Source organism: Galleria mellonella, unplaced genomic scaffold (assembly GCF_026898425.1).
Source record: "Galleria mellonella isolate WM207_F2 unplaced genomic scaffold, CSIRO_AGI_GalMel_v1 utg789, whole genome shotgun sequence".
NCBI lineage: Eukaryota > Metazoa > Arthropoda > Insecta > Lepidoptera > Pyralidae > Galleria > Galleria mellonella.
The window spans coordinates 976,597-992,124 of record NW_026442155.1 but is presented as its reverse complement, the minus strand read 5'-3'; the positions used below and the strand labels follow the sequence as shown (position 1 = coordinate 992,124).

The 15,528-nt window shown below is 36.9% G+C and overlaps 1 long non-coding RNA gene across 1 annotated transcript; it reads left to right on the top strand.

Moving 5' to 3' along the window:
• The first annotated feature begins 260 nt into the window (after positions 1-260).
• Positions 261-13,660, top strand: LOC128202224 (uncharacterized). The gene is made up of 2 exons (XR_008253656.1): positions 261-891; positions 13,561-13,660. It is a non-coding gene; the product is annotated as an uncharacterized LOC128202224 (long non-coding RNA).
• The last annotated feature ends 1,868 nt before the right edge of the window (positions 13,661-15,528 follow it).

Below are 15,528 nucleotides of genomic sequence, written 5' to 3'. Positions count from 1 at the left end.
TGGCATTCGCCAATAATACCATGATAGGCCAACTGAGTTGATTCCAACCATAAAATTACTGATTTTCTTTTGCCTCAACTTCCACTAATGTGTGCGTATACCATTAAACGCTATACAACTGGCATTACCATTGCATATTCAAGAAAAACTACAAGTGCACGACTACGATTAATTATGTAAGATACAAAAATTCTCATAACGCTTTATGATTATAAAACATTACTTAATTATTCCGTCTGACTTGGCCAGTGCATTTCGCGCGGACCACCGCCGGCCACCGGCAATTTATTTATCAATAGGTATCCCAGTACGAAACGGCGAACTAAACCAGTTTCGTGTTCTTTAATTGGCTGAAACCGTTACAGAATACCAAACCAGCCTACACACACGGCGCACAATGTTGTTATAAACTTATATTTATATCTAAAGAATACCGAGCGTCCATTTACGCTAACCTGACCAATTCGCAATGCCAAACAAGTTCGAAATTCGAATATTTACTTGTGGAACATGGCGGAGCGGCAACGTGGCACGTTCTCGTTCAGCGCGCAGCGCGGCAACGTCGCACCGCCATTTCGCCACCGAGTAAATAAATATCCAACAGCAGAGTCCAAGCTTCAATCATAATGTCACGAGTGGGGAAAAATAACCTAACAATTTTGATTGATTATCACAATACGAGAGGGAAAAATATATGAATATTCTGTTTCATTATTTCTATTAATATCCAAACTTATATATTTTAATTAGTTCAGTTAATTAGTAAATCGATTACCACGGTGTGTTTACGTGCTTGAAGTCGTCCCTGAACCTGATATCTAAGCGTTACCGCCAAATAACGTAACCAAATGTTATTTGATTGACGATCTTCTGTAAAGACAAAGAGTAGAGGTATTTCTGCGAGAACATTTGACCTTTGTTTTTGTAACATTTTATGTATTCATAAGATTATTTATAAGTAACTAATGTTAAAAGAAATAAAATACAAATTTTTAAATTTTATTTCACTCGACTTGTAACTAAGTAATGATTTATGTAAAACGTGCGTGTTTTACAAGCATTTTGTAATGGAATTGTGAACTTTTTTAAATAAATATATACACATTCATCACGCCTATATCTATTGATGTCTTCATTTTTTTTTTCAATTATATTTCTGGGACTTTTTATAACATAATACAACACGGTGATATGTCGCTAGCAGTACTTAAGACAAAAGTCGATTGCTTGAGTACCTCTATCCCATTCGTGTTTCAACCGTGAAGCAGCTGTGTTTGCATGGCTGTGTTTCGGTTTGAAGGGTGGGATATGGCGTGAATTTACTGGGTACAGAGGAATAACAACTAAGTCCTCAGGAATGGCAACGCATGGGGAGTATCATGGGCGAAACAGTATACCCTGTTATGTCCATGGTACAGCTCATGTCTATAGACGACGGTTACCACTTCCCATCAGGTGGACTGTCAGCTTGTTGGCCATTCTAAGTTGTATAAAAAAAAATATGATGACGATGATGGTAGTTAAATAAACTCTGATTAAGGGATTTTCAGAAAATTATTCTCAGAAATTAATTTTTTTGAGTAAAAGTGTGTGTACTAACAAGAACTCTCACTGGACACTGCAAACTAAACAAGCACATGGCTCGAATAGGATTATGCCCAAAAATTATTCGCAGATTTTGTCACAGTGAGGAAGAAACGCCGCAGCACTGAATGTGTCGCTGTAGCCCACACATACATAAACGATATATCTCATTGGGAAAACACACTCTGTATCCTGAGGGATAAAAAACATCTTAAAAAATCTTCCTTTAAAAAAACGAGCACGAAAGATCATGAAAAGGTCGCAGTGTCACAGGTTTTTCTGTCTGAAAATAGTTGGTCTTTCAATAATAATAATAATAATAGTCAAAATAAACTTCTAGAGAGTTCTAACTGAGAATCAAATGGGGTCAAGTAATTTTAACCCGTATCTGATAGCTATTTAAGTCTGTAAATTGGTGGCCTTCCATAAATACGAACGGTCACCGCTGTCTAGACTCCGCCGAGAGCTGAATTATTGAAAATGTTCAATATTCCTCAATCTGCAGTTGGACACCCTTCGTTTGACAGTGGTAAAAATAACTTCCGCAGTAGGCATGGGCAATGCGGATACCGATTCGATATCTACATATATATTGGGTTTCTCTAGACATTAATGGTAGAAAACAGTTCATTATTTATTTCGATATCGTCCATATCGGTCCGTGTTAAAAGCTTTTTATACAATATGATATTTTTAGATAACAGATTTTGAATGACATGTGCATGGTGTTAGTCGATTATGTAGGGGGAAAGGGATTGTTAGTAATTGGGGTCTGGTATACCCCATGGTAACTGGGTATCAGGTCGACCTCCACGCGGTTCGCCCTGGAAACCACCGTGGTTACTTCTCGTGGAATTCTTCACGATGGGCTAACTGACCTGCTTTCATCGTCATCTATCGTCTATCACTGGTGCCCCGCCAGCGTATACCGTTAGCACAGGCGGGGTTACTATTGCATTATCACCTATTAAAAAAAAAACATTCGGGATTTGAATTTCGAACGTATCGACGCGACGTTCAACCCCACTCGAGAGTTCGAGAGTTCGAGAGTCGAATATCAATATTAGCCTACCGAGCCGTTGTATGGTATTTTTATTGTAGGCCATACGGTCGCACGGAGACCGATATATTTCGGGCATCGAACTGGCCTCGTTGGACTTCAGTGTTAATGAAAAATCGATCAATGGCAGACCAATGGACCGAATTACCTAGCTGTTGCAGGCGTTCCATACGGTTTTATTTATATATTTATCTATATATATATTTTTTATGGGATAATAGAATAGTAACCTCGCCTGTGCTGTCAATATATGACAGCGGGGCACCAGTGGGAGATGATAAATGAGAATGAAGTCAGATCAGTCGGTTCATCATAAGGGTTTTTTTTTTAATGAATGTGAATGGAATGGTATCTCGTCCGCGCCGTCGGTATACAGTGGCGGGGCACCAGTGAGGGATGATAGGTGAAGATAAAGCAGGTCAGTTGGCCTATCGTGATGAATTCATCAAAAATTAATTACGACGGTTTTAAGTGGGAACCGCATGGAGGTCGACCTGTGACGAATTGACCAGGAATTAAGAAGGATGAATTCTATAATCGCATATACATATGTTAACTTGATAGAACCGTTGATCCTGATATTAAGGGTGGAGGGAGAGGGGACTGTTAATAATAGGTATCACAATAGTATCCGAAGAAGTACGTGAGAAGGTAGCATCCGCATTTCTAGCAATACCACATCAGGTCGACCTCCACGCGGTTCCCCTGGAAACCATCATGGTTATTGTATATATTATTTTTAATTATTCATGATGAGTCAATTGAGCTGCTTTCATGCTCACCTATCATCTCTCACTGGTGTCCCGCCAGAATAAACCACTAGCGCAGGCGGGATTACCATTACATCTTCACCCATTTAAAAAAAAGACAGTCTAAATCATTAGCAATGGAGCTGTTAATCCCATTACTGAATATCCCTTTCCCCCATTTATGGCTTCGTCAACCATTATCAGTGTCACAGAAACCATAAACCTTGTACAGGACTCACACTTGGATAGTAAGAAACTGTCGTACAAGCCAGTTCACACAGGTAAGAAATGTTTTTTGTGTGTACGCCGCGTGTTAATACGACCGGTTCTCGACATAGTACTAGCCGCGCCCAGCCTGCCCAGGCGGTACAGACCACTGCTATAAGCAGACAGATAACGGCACGGAATTTTAGAGCGTCTAGGTATGCATAGAATAATTTATACACAATACAGGATATAGACAGGACAGGTGGACAGATCACTGGTGATATGGCGATGATGAATACAGGATACAAAGGAAAATTAGCATGTTTTTAAGAGAATTTTCGACATGTATAATTAAATATTATTGCTAGAGAGATATACTTTAAGTCGATAAAAAAAGCAGTCATGTTAGTACGGAAAATACATTTTTTTTTTTACTTATTTAATAACTTATTAATGTTTTTTTTTTTAAAGAATTTTCGATCTGTATCATTAAATATTATTTCCAGAGAGATATATATATAACTTTAAGCCGATAAAAAAAGCAGTCAGGTTAGTAAGGACAACTAAATTTTTTTTAATATATTTCATAGCATGTTTTTAAGAGAAATTTCGACCTGTATTATGAAATATTATTTTTAAAGAGATATACTTTAAGTCGATTAAAAAAAAGCAGTCATGTTTAGTACGGAAAATTCAATTTTTACTTTTTTCAAACCATAACAGTGCTTTTTCTTCTAAATCTTTTGATATCAAGGGCAAGTATCAGGGAAAATACTTAATTTTAAATATACAGAACTAATTTCCGTGTGGTCCCGGAACAGAATAGGCTACCGCTTCCTTTCCCGTGGATGTCGTAAGAAGCTTAAACTCTCTTTTTAAACATCTCCAAAGCCTAACTACAATTGCAAAACAACTACCAGCAAAACCCTTTCTTATGGGGTAGGCCTATGTCCAGCAGTGGACAGTTAACGGCTGACATGATGATGACGATGATAATGAGAACTTATTCCGCTACTGAAAGCAGTTTAAATAGTGACTTTATTATGAGAACAATACGGGAGATGGGAAAAAAAAAGATTAATTCAGCATTTTTAAATGACGTAATATAATAATAATACAGAGTACAATAGTACAGAGGAATAACACCTGAGTCCTCAGGAATGGAAACGCATGGGGGGTATCACGGGCGAAACAGTATACTCTGTTATGTCCATGGTACTGCTCATGTCTATAGGCGACGGTTACCACTCTCCATCGGGTGGGCCGTCAGCTTGTTTGCCATTCTAAGTTGTATAAAAAAATTTAAATACATGTGTTATGTTAATTTCATTTTTTAGAGCTGGTTATAGATTATATTTATATTCTTATACTCAGCATGGAAAATATTATAGAGGATTATATAGATTTTATACAGGAGTTTCTCGAGAATATTTATTATTAATATTACATTGATTACCTTTAAATTTAATAATTTTAAAGGTAGATTGATGTGTTAACACAATGTTCAGTGACTGTAATCTAAAGAATATTAATATATCATGTTTTATTTTTAATTTAAATCGAGTAATTTCAATTATTGTAGTAATTTTTAATAATCTGATGCCATTTAATTGTTTAATAATTTAATTCTATTTTAATATTTTTTAAACAGAAACCATGCTATGGTTTTTTATTGGTAGAAAATGGTATGGTAACCCCGCCTGCGCTAACGGGATACGCTGGCGGAGCACCAGTTAAGGGTGATAGATGAGAATGAAAACAGGCCAGTTAGCCCATCATGATGAATTCATCAGGAATTAATTATGATAGTTTCCAGGGGGAACCGCGAGAGGGTCGAACTGGTTGGGTATATTGCTAGCAATGGGATTCTCAATCTCCATTACTAACAATCCCTTTCCCCCCGAACCATGCTGTGGTTAGCTCTACATGTAAGAACAGTTATCCGTAATCCACTAGTGTAATGTATTGAAATGTTACTTATGTTGGTGATCCTAAATAAATAAATAAATAATCTATCTTGGCATGTAACTAACTGCGAGCGTGTCGTGATCATTTTGTTTTTTCTTTTTACACGTGGCTCGTCGGACGGCCGAAAGCGCCAGCGCGGCTTGCCAATAACGTATGCAAGTTCGCGTTTGCCAAATGGCACGTCATATTACGTACTTCGAGTCGTGGAGTTCAAATTTAATTTTGACCGACTAATTAAAAACTACTTTAGTATCCAAAATAATCTTTTTGATGTTTTAAGGTGTTATAAATAGGTTCATATTTGCAGCTAGCTCGTTTCCCACGGTTTTGCTCGCGTGAAACAGTACAACAGGGATATTTAGATTTTTGAAGCTGACGGCCCATCTGATGGAAAGTGGTAACGGTCGCCTATAGACATAAGCAATACTATGGACATAACAGAGTATACTGTTTCGCCCATGATACCCCCCATGCGTTGTCATTCCTGAAGACTCAGGTGTTATGTGTACCCTGTAAATTCACTGCCATATCCTACCCTTCAAACCGAACAGCCGTGCAAACACAACTGCTTCACGGTTGAAACACGAATGGGATGCTTGGATACCACAGGTGCCCAAGCAATCGACTTTTGTACAAAGTCTCCCTCTGGTATTTTATTTTTTATATTTATGTACATATTTTGCTTTTTTTGTATGTGTATTCTTATATCTCTTTTTATTGTATATGTCTAAGTCTGTTGTTATTTGTTTTGTCAGTAAGTAATGCAAATAAATTACATATCTATCTATATATTTACATAAACCTACTTTCAGAATGGCAAACAAGCTGACGGCCCACCTGATCTAGTGTTAATTTAGATCAGCTTCGCACTAACTGGCTTTCTTCGAGACAGCTGACGCCACATACACTCCAAACAGCTGATTGAAATGAAATTTGATACTCGTGTTGCAAAATTGATTTTAAGTAGCTGTTTAAGGTTAAAGTTTGTGTAACAAACACCTAAGCATATATACAAACTTTCACATAATTATAACATTACTGCGTCTTACCAGAGGGAGACTTTGTACAAAAGTCGATTGCTTGGGTACCTCTGTCCTATTCGTGTTTCAACCGTGAAGCAGTTGTGATTGCATGGCTGTATTTCGGTTTGAAGGGTGGGATATGGCGTGAATTTACTGGGTACAGAGGAATAACACCTGAGTCCTCAGGTATGGCAACGCATGCGGGGTATCATGGGCGAAACAGTATACTCTGTTATGTGCGTGGTACTGTTCATGTCTATGGGCGACGGTTACCACTATCCATCAGGTGGGCCGTCAGCTTGTTTGCCATTCTAAGTTGTATATAAAAAAAAGGTTTACTTAATCACATCCAATGACAATTGAAATAAAGTATAATTTGTAATTAAAATTTTTATTGCGACGTATTTTTTTTTATTAACTAACTTCCATAAAATTTCTGTACACCCCATTTAAAGTAAGTATATCTTTTTAGATAAAAAAAAAGAATTGCGAATCGGTTAACAATAAACATAAAAAAAATACAGCCATAATGAAAACTTCATTTTGTTTGAAAACAATTGAAAAAAAAAAATTGTAATCATGTGTAAATTGAATTCTGGAGGCCCTAAAAAGAAAAAATTAAAATAAAAACCTTGCAAAATTTTATTAAATAACATTATTTAAAGGAGAACTTCCGTTAATTAATATTCAGCCATTTCAATACTCACTAATTACATACGAAATATACGTATTTTAATTATTAAAGATCAACAATGATGGTGAAATTAGATTTTTGTTGAAATAAACAATTTCAATATCAACACACAGGGGGCAAAGGGATTGTTAGCAATGGAGTTTAACAGCCCCATTGCTAGCAATATGCCCTATTAAGTCGACCTCCACGTGGTTCCCTCTGGAAATCATCGTGAACAATTCTTGTTGAATTTGTCACGATGGGCTAACTGACCTGCTTCATCCTCACCTATCATCCTTCACTGGTGCCCCGCCAGTGTATACCAATAGCGCGGACGGGGTTACCATTCCATTATCACCCATAAAAAAAAAAAAAAACAACACACATACATACATATATATTTAAAGAATAAACACACTCAATCGAAACCTCAATATGAAAGTCGGTTAAAGTGACGATTTATTCAATTAAAAATCATTGCAAACACTTGCCAAGTTCATTACCACATTTACAAGAGGCGAGGACAAACACGATTCATTTAGGCGCAGTTGCGTAACAAATATGGCGGCGAATTTTAAAGAGATTGCTCTTACGACGATTACGCGGGAATTCGGGTCAAGTACATTATTTTGACGGTTAATTGTAACTAGCCATAAATGTATGCGTATAACACAACACAATAGCGAGATGTAGTTTCATTGAGTAACCCACTTGGCATTATAACTTCATTAAAGTTGTATGCAATTACGTTCTTACATTTTAATTCGAGTACAGAACATTTTAATGATAAATCCGTTTGGCAACCTTCCACAATATAACGTGTGTATTTATTTATTCTTTGTTGATCAAATTATAAAAAAAAAGTTTGGTGTTCAATTAAAAAAAATATTTCTCAAAAAAAAAAAATGTATTTTCTGAATCGATTTATAAATGAGCGTGCGGCTTGTCTACGACCGCTTATGGGGGAGGGGGGAAAAAGGATTGTAAGTACTGGGAATTAGTAGCCGTACTGCTAGCAATATACCCTGCCAGGTCGACCTCCACGATGGTTTCCCTTGGAAACCATCGTGGCTAATTCTAGTTAAATTCGTCAAGATGGGCTAACTGAATTGCTTTCATCCTCATCTGTCATTTACTTTTTACTTACTTATAACATTGAACATTGTCTGCTTAATTGTTGTGAGCATATTGTTGGTGTTTCTTTTATAAATAAATAATAGATTATGTAAGTTAATAATAATATTAATTATAAGCATTATATTTTTAGATTACTATATGAAAAAATAAAGACAATTGAATAATACATATATATATATATATATATATAGTTTCAATAATGGATACATTAAATATTCGTTATCCAATATATATATATATATATTGGATTTTGACATTTTGACATTTGACATTGACATTTTGACATTGACAGACCACGATACAGAAATAGGTACGACCTTTTTTAGTTCGGATGTCAGATATTACCTGTAATAACCAATAACTACTTGTAAATAACTGTTGATTAAATTCAATCATTCATTGCAGTTTCATGTAACAATATAGATCTTAAGAATTTGAGGTACAGTATAAACATGAATGCTGGAAGGGTACATCAATCATTTTACCAGAGGGAGACTTTGTACAAAAGTCGATTGCTTGGGTACCTCTGTCCCATTCGTGTTTCAACCGTGAAGAAGTCGTGTTTGCATGGCTGTGTTTCGGTTTGAAGGGTGGCATATGGCGTGAATTTACTGGGTACAGAGGAATAACACCTGAGTCCTCAGGAATGGCAACGCATGGGTGGTATCATGGGTGAAACAGTATACTCTGTTATGTCCATGGTACTGCTCATGTCTATAGGCGACGGTTACCACTTTCCATCAGGTGGGCCGTCAGCTTGTTTGCCATTCTAAGTTGTATAAAAAAATCATATTAATCTATATCTTCTATATTTATAATAAATCTGTAGAGAGGTCAATTCTGTACATGAAATATATTTCCAAAATAACTATCAGGGGGTGATCAGTGATCGATACTGATGCCAAAAATACAATCAGAAACTTTTTTGTCTGTCTGTCTGTATGTTCGTTATACAAACAAAAACTACTCGACGGATTTTAACGAATCTTGGTATAATTATTCTTCATTCTTCTGGCCAGGTTATAGTATACTTTTCATCACGCTACGATCAATAGGAGCAGAGCAGTGAAGGGAAATGTGTCTGTTACATCAAAACCACTGAACCGTGAGGAAAGGACATAAGCTACTTTTTTTACGAAAATCGACGGAAACGCAGACGAAGTCGCGGGGAACAGCTAGTGTTACAAAAAATAGCTTAATTTTTATATAATACATACAGAGTCGATCAACACAAAACAAAAAAAAAAATATTAAATTAAAATGATATTTATGTCAAATCCAAAGCAATGTTTACTGCTATATACGTATATACATAGTTAGCAATATTTTTTTTTTCTATTCCGTCCTCAATATATAGAAGAAGTCGATATATAGATATTACAGCGGTACTAATATGACCCGTGCCTAAAACATTCCATGGTACAGACATGTCATTACGACCCTACCTAGTGACAAGTGGACGTGATCATGTTACGAAAACCAACTGTTACATTTCGCAAGTTTTTACATAGTATTTAACTACGTTCATGTTAAGAGGGGAAGGGATTGTTAGTAATGCGAACTACTAGTTCCATTGCCAGCAATGCACCCTGTCAGGTCGACATCCACGTGGTCCCCCTTGGAAGCCATCGTGATGAGTGCACCTGGAATATAGCCAGAGATCAACCTGGTTAGGCATATTGCTAGCAAAGGGATTCTCAATTTCCATTACTAATAATCCCTTTCCCCCCAATGTAGATCAGTTAGTTCGTCGTGATAAATTCACCTAGAATTTTCGGTAAGCGAGTAAAAAAAGAAATTTTTAAATATCGAATAGGATTAATAAATATGCAAATCATGTCATTATTCGGCATCTGTGTTCGTTATTTATGAGTCACGGCGCGAAATGAGGGACCTTGACAGTCGTACATAGGCACGGCCATGAATATTGTTCGACGCTGGTTGTGTAGAAAACGCGGCCGGTTGCGTAACCAATAGTTAGTAACGCATGCGAAATTACCGGATTAATCTAGTCTGCTCCGGTACATATAGCTAAGTTAAGGTCAAAATTAAATATATTACTAATATGATAAAATTATAACTAGACCATACCTATTGTATCTTTCAAATACTGTGCCACTGTGTTAGGTTGACTGGAAGAGATCTCTTTTAGAGATAAGTTCGCCTTTGCTAACATTGTTATTAACTTATTGTTGTTACTGTATGTTTTAGTGCAATAAAGAATATATATATATATATATATATATATATATATAATATTAAATATATATATATAATATTAAAGAAAAATTTATATGAGGCGGTCTTAAAGACGAATACATCACTACATAGTATAAAACAAAGTCGCTGTCGCTGTCTGTCCGTCCCTATGTATGCTTAAATCTTTAAAACTATGCAACAGATTTTGAAGTTTTTTTTAAATAGATAGAGTGATTCAAGAGGAAGGTTTATATTTATAATACATGCGTAATATAGTAGAGGAACACTGATAATTTTAGAGGTCTCTAATGTAATGTGATGTAATGTGCACCTGTGCGAAACCGGGGAGACTCGCTAGTGTCAAAATAACACATTTTAAAAATTTTGTCTTCTCCGTTTGTATGTTTGATTTGGTATCATGCAAAAACTACTACACCAATCTGGATACGATTTCTATAGTTGCAATCCTAGAGATCAGGGGGGAAAGGGTTTGTTAGTAATGAGGTCTAATAGCCCCGTTGCTAGCAATTGACCCTCTGAGGTCGACCACCACGCGGTTCCCCCCGGAAATTTCCGAATTCATCATGGTGGGCCAACTGACCTGCACTCATCCTGCCTTCATTCATACCGATAGCGCGGGCGGGGTTACCATTCCATTTTCATCTATTAAAAAAACTTAAGAACTTGTATATGTGCTATCACAATCTAGAATCTTACCAGAGGAAGACTTTGTACAAAAGTCTATTGCTTGGGTACCTCTGTCCCATTCGTGTTTCAACCGTAGAACAGTTGTGTTTGCATGGCTGTGTTTCGGTTTGAAGGGTGGGATATAGCGTGAATTTACTGGGTACAGAGGAATAACACCCGAGTCCTCAGAAATGGCAACGCATGGGGGGTATCATGGGCGAAACAGTATACTCTGTTATGTCCATGGTACTGCTCACGTGTATAGGCGACGGTTACCACTTTCCATCAGGCGAGCCATCAGCTTGTTCGCCATTCTAAGTTGCATAAAAAAAAAGGAATGTTAGTGTTTCCTTTAAAATATGACACTGAAGTGCAAAGTGAGCTTGTCATTCCAAGAAGTAATGACAAAATATCAAGTTGCAGTGCTTGAGTAGCTAAATAAAATAGGTACAAATCCTATATCATATTACGTATATGAAATGCAAAGCTTTGAAATAATAATGAGCACAGAATACTGATTAGTCATATTTTACAATTACACACGTGTAGCATTATTCATATCAGTTTTTCATTATCAGCTTTTTTTTTTCATATCACCCATGTGACAAACATGCAGTTAGCCCGTCTGATGATAAACGGTCAATGTAGCCTATAGACGCCTGCAATACTAGGGATGTGGGAACCCAATTGCTAGCAATAAACCTAATCATGTTGACTCCCTCGCGGTCCCCCATGGAAAACGTTGTGATTAATTTATTGTTGAATTTGTCACGATGAGCTAACTGACTTACTTTTTTTTTGGAACTTAGAATGGCAAACTGATGGTCCACCTGATGGAAAGTGGTAACCGTCGCCTATAGATATGTAAAGTAGCATGGACATAACAGAGTATACTGTTTCGCCCATGATACCTTCCATGCGTTGCCATTCCTGAGGACTCAGATGTTATTCCTATGTACCCTGTAAATTCACCACCATTCAAACCGAAACGCAGTCTTCCATCCTCAAGTATAATCTCTCACTGGTGCCTCGACAGTGCATACCGTTAACTCAGGGTTACTACTCCATTATCTAATAAGGTATATTGGGGTAGTAGGGATTGTTAGTAATGCGTACCAGTCCCATTGCTAGCAATATACCCTGTCAGGTCGACATCCACGTGGTCCCCCTGGAAACCATCGATCTGAATTCCAAGTTTATTCTTCGCGATCGGCTAACTGACGTACCTTTTCATTCTCACCTATCATCCCTCAATGGTGCCCCGCCAGCGTATACCGTTAGTGCGGGGGGGGGGGGGGGGGATTACAATTCCATTATCATCCATTAAAAAAATAGGCTATATTGCTAGCAATGGACTGTAATGGCCAAAACAACGTTTGTTGGGTCGGTTAGTTATATATAAAAGTAATAAATACCCCAACTTAGATCCGGAATCCGAAATAATCCGGAGAAAGTAACAAAGGCTTGAAATACGATTTTTTTACTTAATAGCCCACATACATGCAAACTCGTGGCGATAAATTTTATTTCGTAAATGCCTACAATATATTTATGAGATTTTCTTTAAATGCCTATTCAATAGGCATGGGTAATATGCATACCGATCCGATACCTATATATTGGGTTCCTCTGAACACTGATGGCGGAACAAAGGTCATCACCCATTTCGACATTACCCACATCGATCAAATATCTATTTTCGAATTTGTTAAAAGTTTGATATCTAATATTAATTTTTGGATTTTTTTTATACAACTTAGAATGGCAAACAAGCTGACGGCCCACCTGATGGAAAGTGGTAACTGTCGCCTATAGACATCAGCAGTACCATGGACATAACAGAGTATACTGTTTCGCCCATGATAGCCCCCATGCGTTGCCATTCCTGTGGAGTCAAGTGTTATTCCTGTGTACCCAGTAAGTTCATGCCATATCCCACCCTTCAAACCGAAACACAGCCATGCAAACACAACTGCTTCACGGTAGAAACACGAATGGGACAGAGGTACCGAAGCAATCGAATTTTGTACAAAGTCTTCCTCTGGTATAACAGACTTTTAACACATTCGTTATTTAATCAGTAAATATTGCTATATGTTACCAACCCTTACTTTTGAGTATAAAAATAATAACTATGGTAACAACCATATTGTCTAATTTTTCTTTCTTATTTTCCAGGTAGAGCCAGGATTTTTTTATGTATGAAAGTCGCCATGGTATAGTACATTTTCTAAAAAAAAAAAAAACATAATGTTGCCACTTTTTTTATTTCAGATAGTACGAGTGAGCTCAAGCGCATCTGCGGTGCGAGCGGACTCTACACAACTTCTTTATGGCTTAATAAACGAAATAAATCCAGTTTTTATAATATTAACCCCCGTTTATTCTCTCATTGCTTAATTATACCATAAATCTTCCCTTTTCGGTACAGTAATGTGAGTTTTAATGCCTAATTGCCGCAAAATACATCCAGATAGAGAAAATGGCGTTTTAGCCATTCCGGTTTGTCTATGGTCTGCATCGAGCAAAACGCTAGTGTTGTTCCAACTGAGGGATTTATTTGACAACCATTTTGTACTATTAATATGTATTTGTAATTAATGTTTTTTAATAATATTGTTGAAATAATATGAAATAATTTTGAGTAATTCTAAATAGGAAAAATGCATTTATATTGATGTTAGTTTAAAGGTGAGGTGAAAGGTAAAGAGGTGAGTTTAAAGTCGATTGCTTGGATATCTCTGTCCTATTCGTGTTTCAACCGTGAAACAGTTGTGTTTGCATGGCTGTGTTTCAGTTTGAAGGGTGGGATATAGCGTGAATTTACTGGATACAGAGGAATAAAATCTGAGTCCTCAGAAATGGCAACGCATGGGAGGTATCATGGGCGTAATAGTATTCTCTGTTATGTCCATGGGACTGCTCATGTCTATAGGCGACGGTTACCACTTTCCATCAGGTGAGCCGTCAGCTTGTTTGCATTCTAAGTTGTACAAAAAAAAAGGTTAAAATTTCTTGTAGAGAGATGGCAAATTACCGAATGATTGAATGTGAGTGTTTTAGTAATCTAGGATTGTTTCATAGCTAGTGTCGAGTGCTATCGGGACTGATAGTAGTCCTTACGTGATATCGTTATATAGTAGTATGTTTCTAGTTTCTAATCGGAAAGTACTAACATACCTCACTTAGGAGTAAAGTATGTTATTACTTTCCGATACGGTATGGGTACCGTAGAGACTTAAACATTTTTAAAATTTGTATGCCTCCATACATAATTTTTCCCGACAAAATTTACTTGATGACTCTAAACGCCCAGTTGATATTTTGGTAACGTCAAACGAAATTATACCTAATAAATATTTATAGATTTTTTTTAATTTACTTTTTTGTTAAATTTGGCACCGATATCTACTCTTAGCATTGCATTTAAGTGGCCAGCAAAAGGGTTAAAATAGCTTCGAGTCCATTTTTTAATTGTCCCACCTTAATTATCAAATTGACCCGCTGTGGGGGTCGTGGACCCCACGTGGGGAACACCGGCCTAGACGGTCGGGTACGCGGTTTCAGATATGCTTCCCCTCATGAACGCTCAAATTATGGAATGAGTGTCATAGTTTTCCTAAGAGATACACAACATATTTCTAACAGTACGGGTTTTTTTTCAAAATAGAGGTAAAAAAGTTTTTTTAGGATCGACAAAACGCGGTATGCCTTTGATATAGCAGGCGTTCATAGGCTACGGTAATAGCTTACCATCAAATGGGCCGAATGCTTGTTTGCCACCTCAGTGGTATTAAAAAAGAACGCTCAAAAACCATGACATTTTCATTTAGACTTAGAGCTTGCATTTTTAAAAACATAAGGAACATCACTATGCGTTCAATCTAATTGTCGTTATGTACTAAACACAATAGGCACATCACTAACGCTACACTAACATGCCAGGCACGTAGCGTGACGTCACGCGTTATTAAACTATAATTAAAAGTTTTATAGTTCATTTGCTGCACTAAACCTTCCTGATGTGTCACCCGCGTGTAAATTATGCATATTGCTACACGTCAATCGGCCAACGACTTTTGTTTGTTAACTTGAACAATACTATTTTGTACCAACTCGACGGCCTTTGACCTTATTGTATATGTATGAGAGTCTAATATTGCTTGTTTTATAACAGTATAGCGACCCACTTAAATTAATTTCTTTTTATATTTGGCGAGGCAAAGGAAACTGATTCGGCAT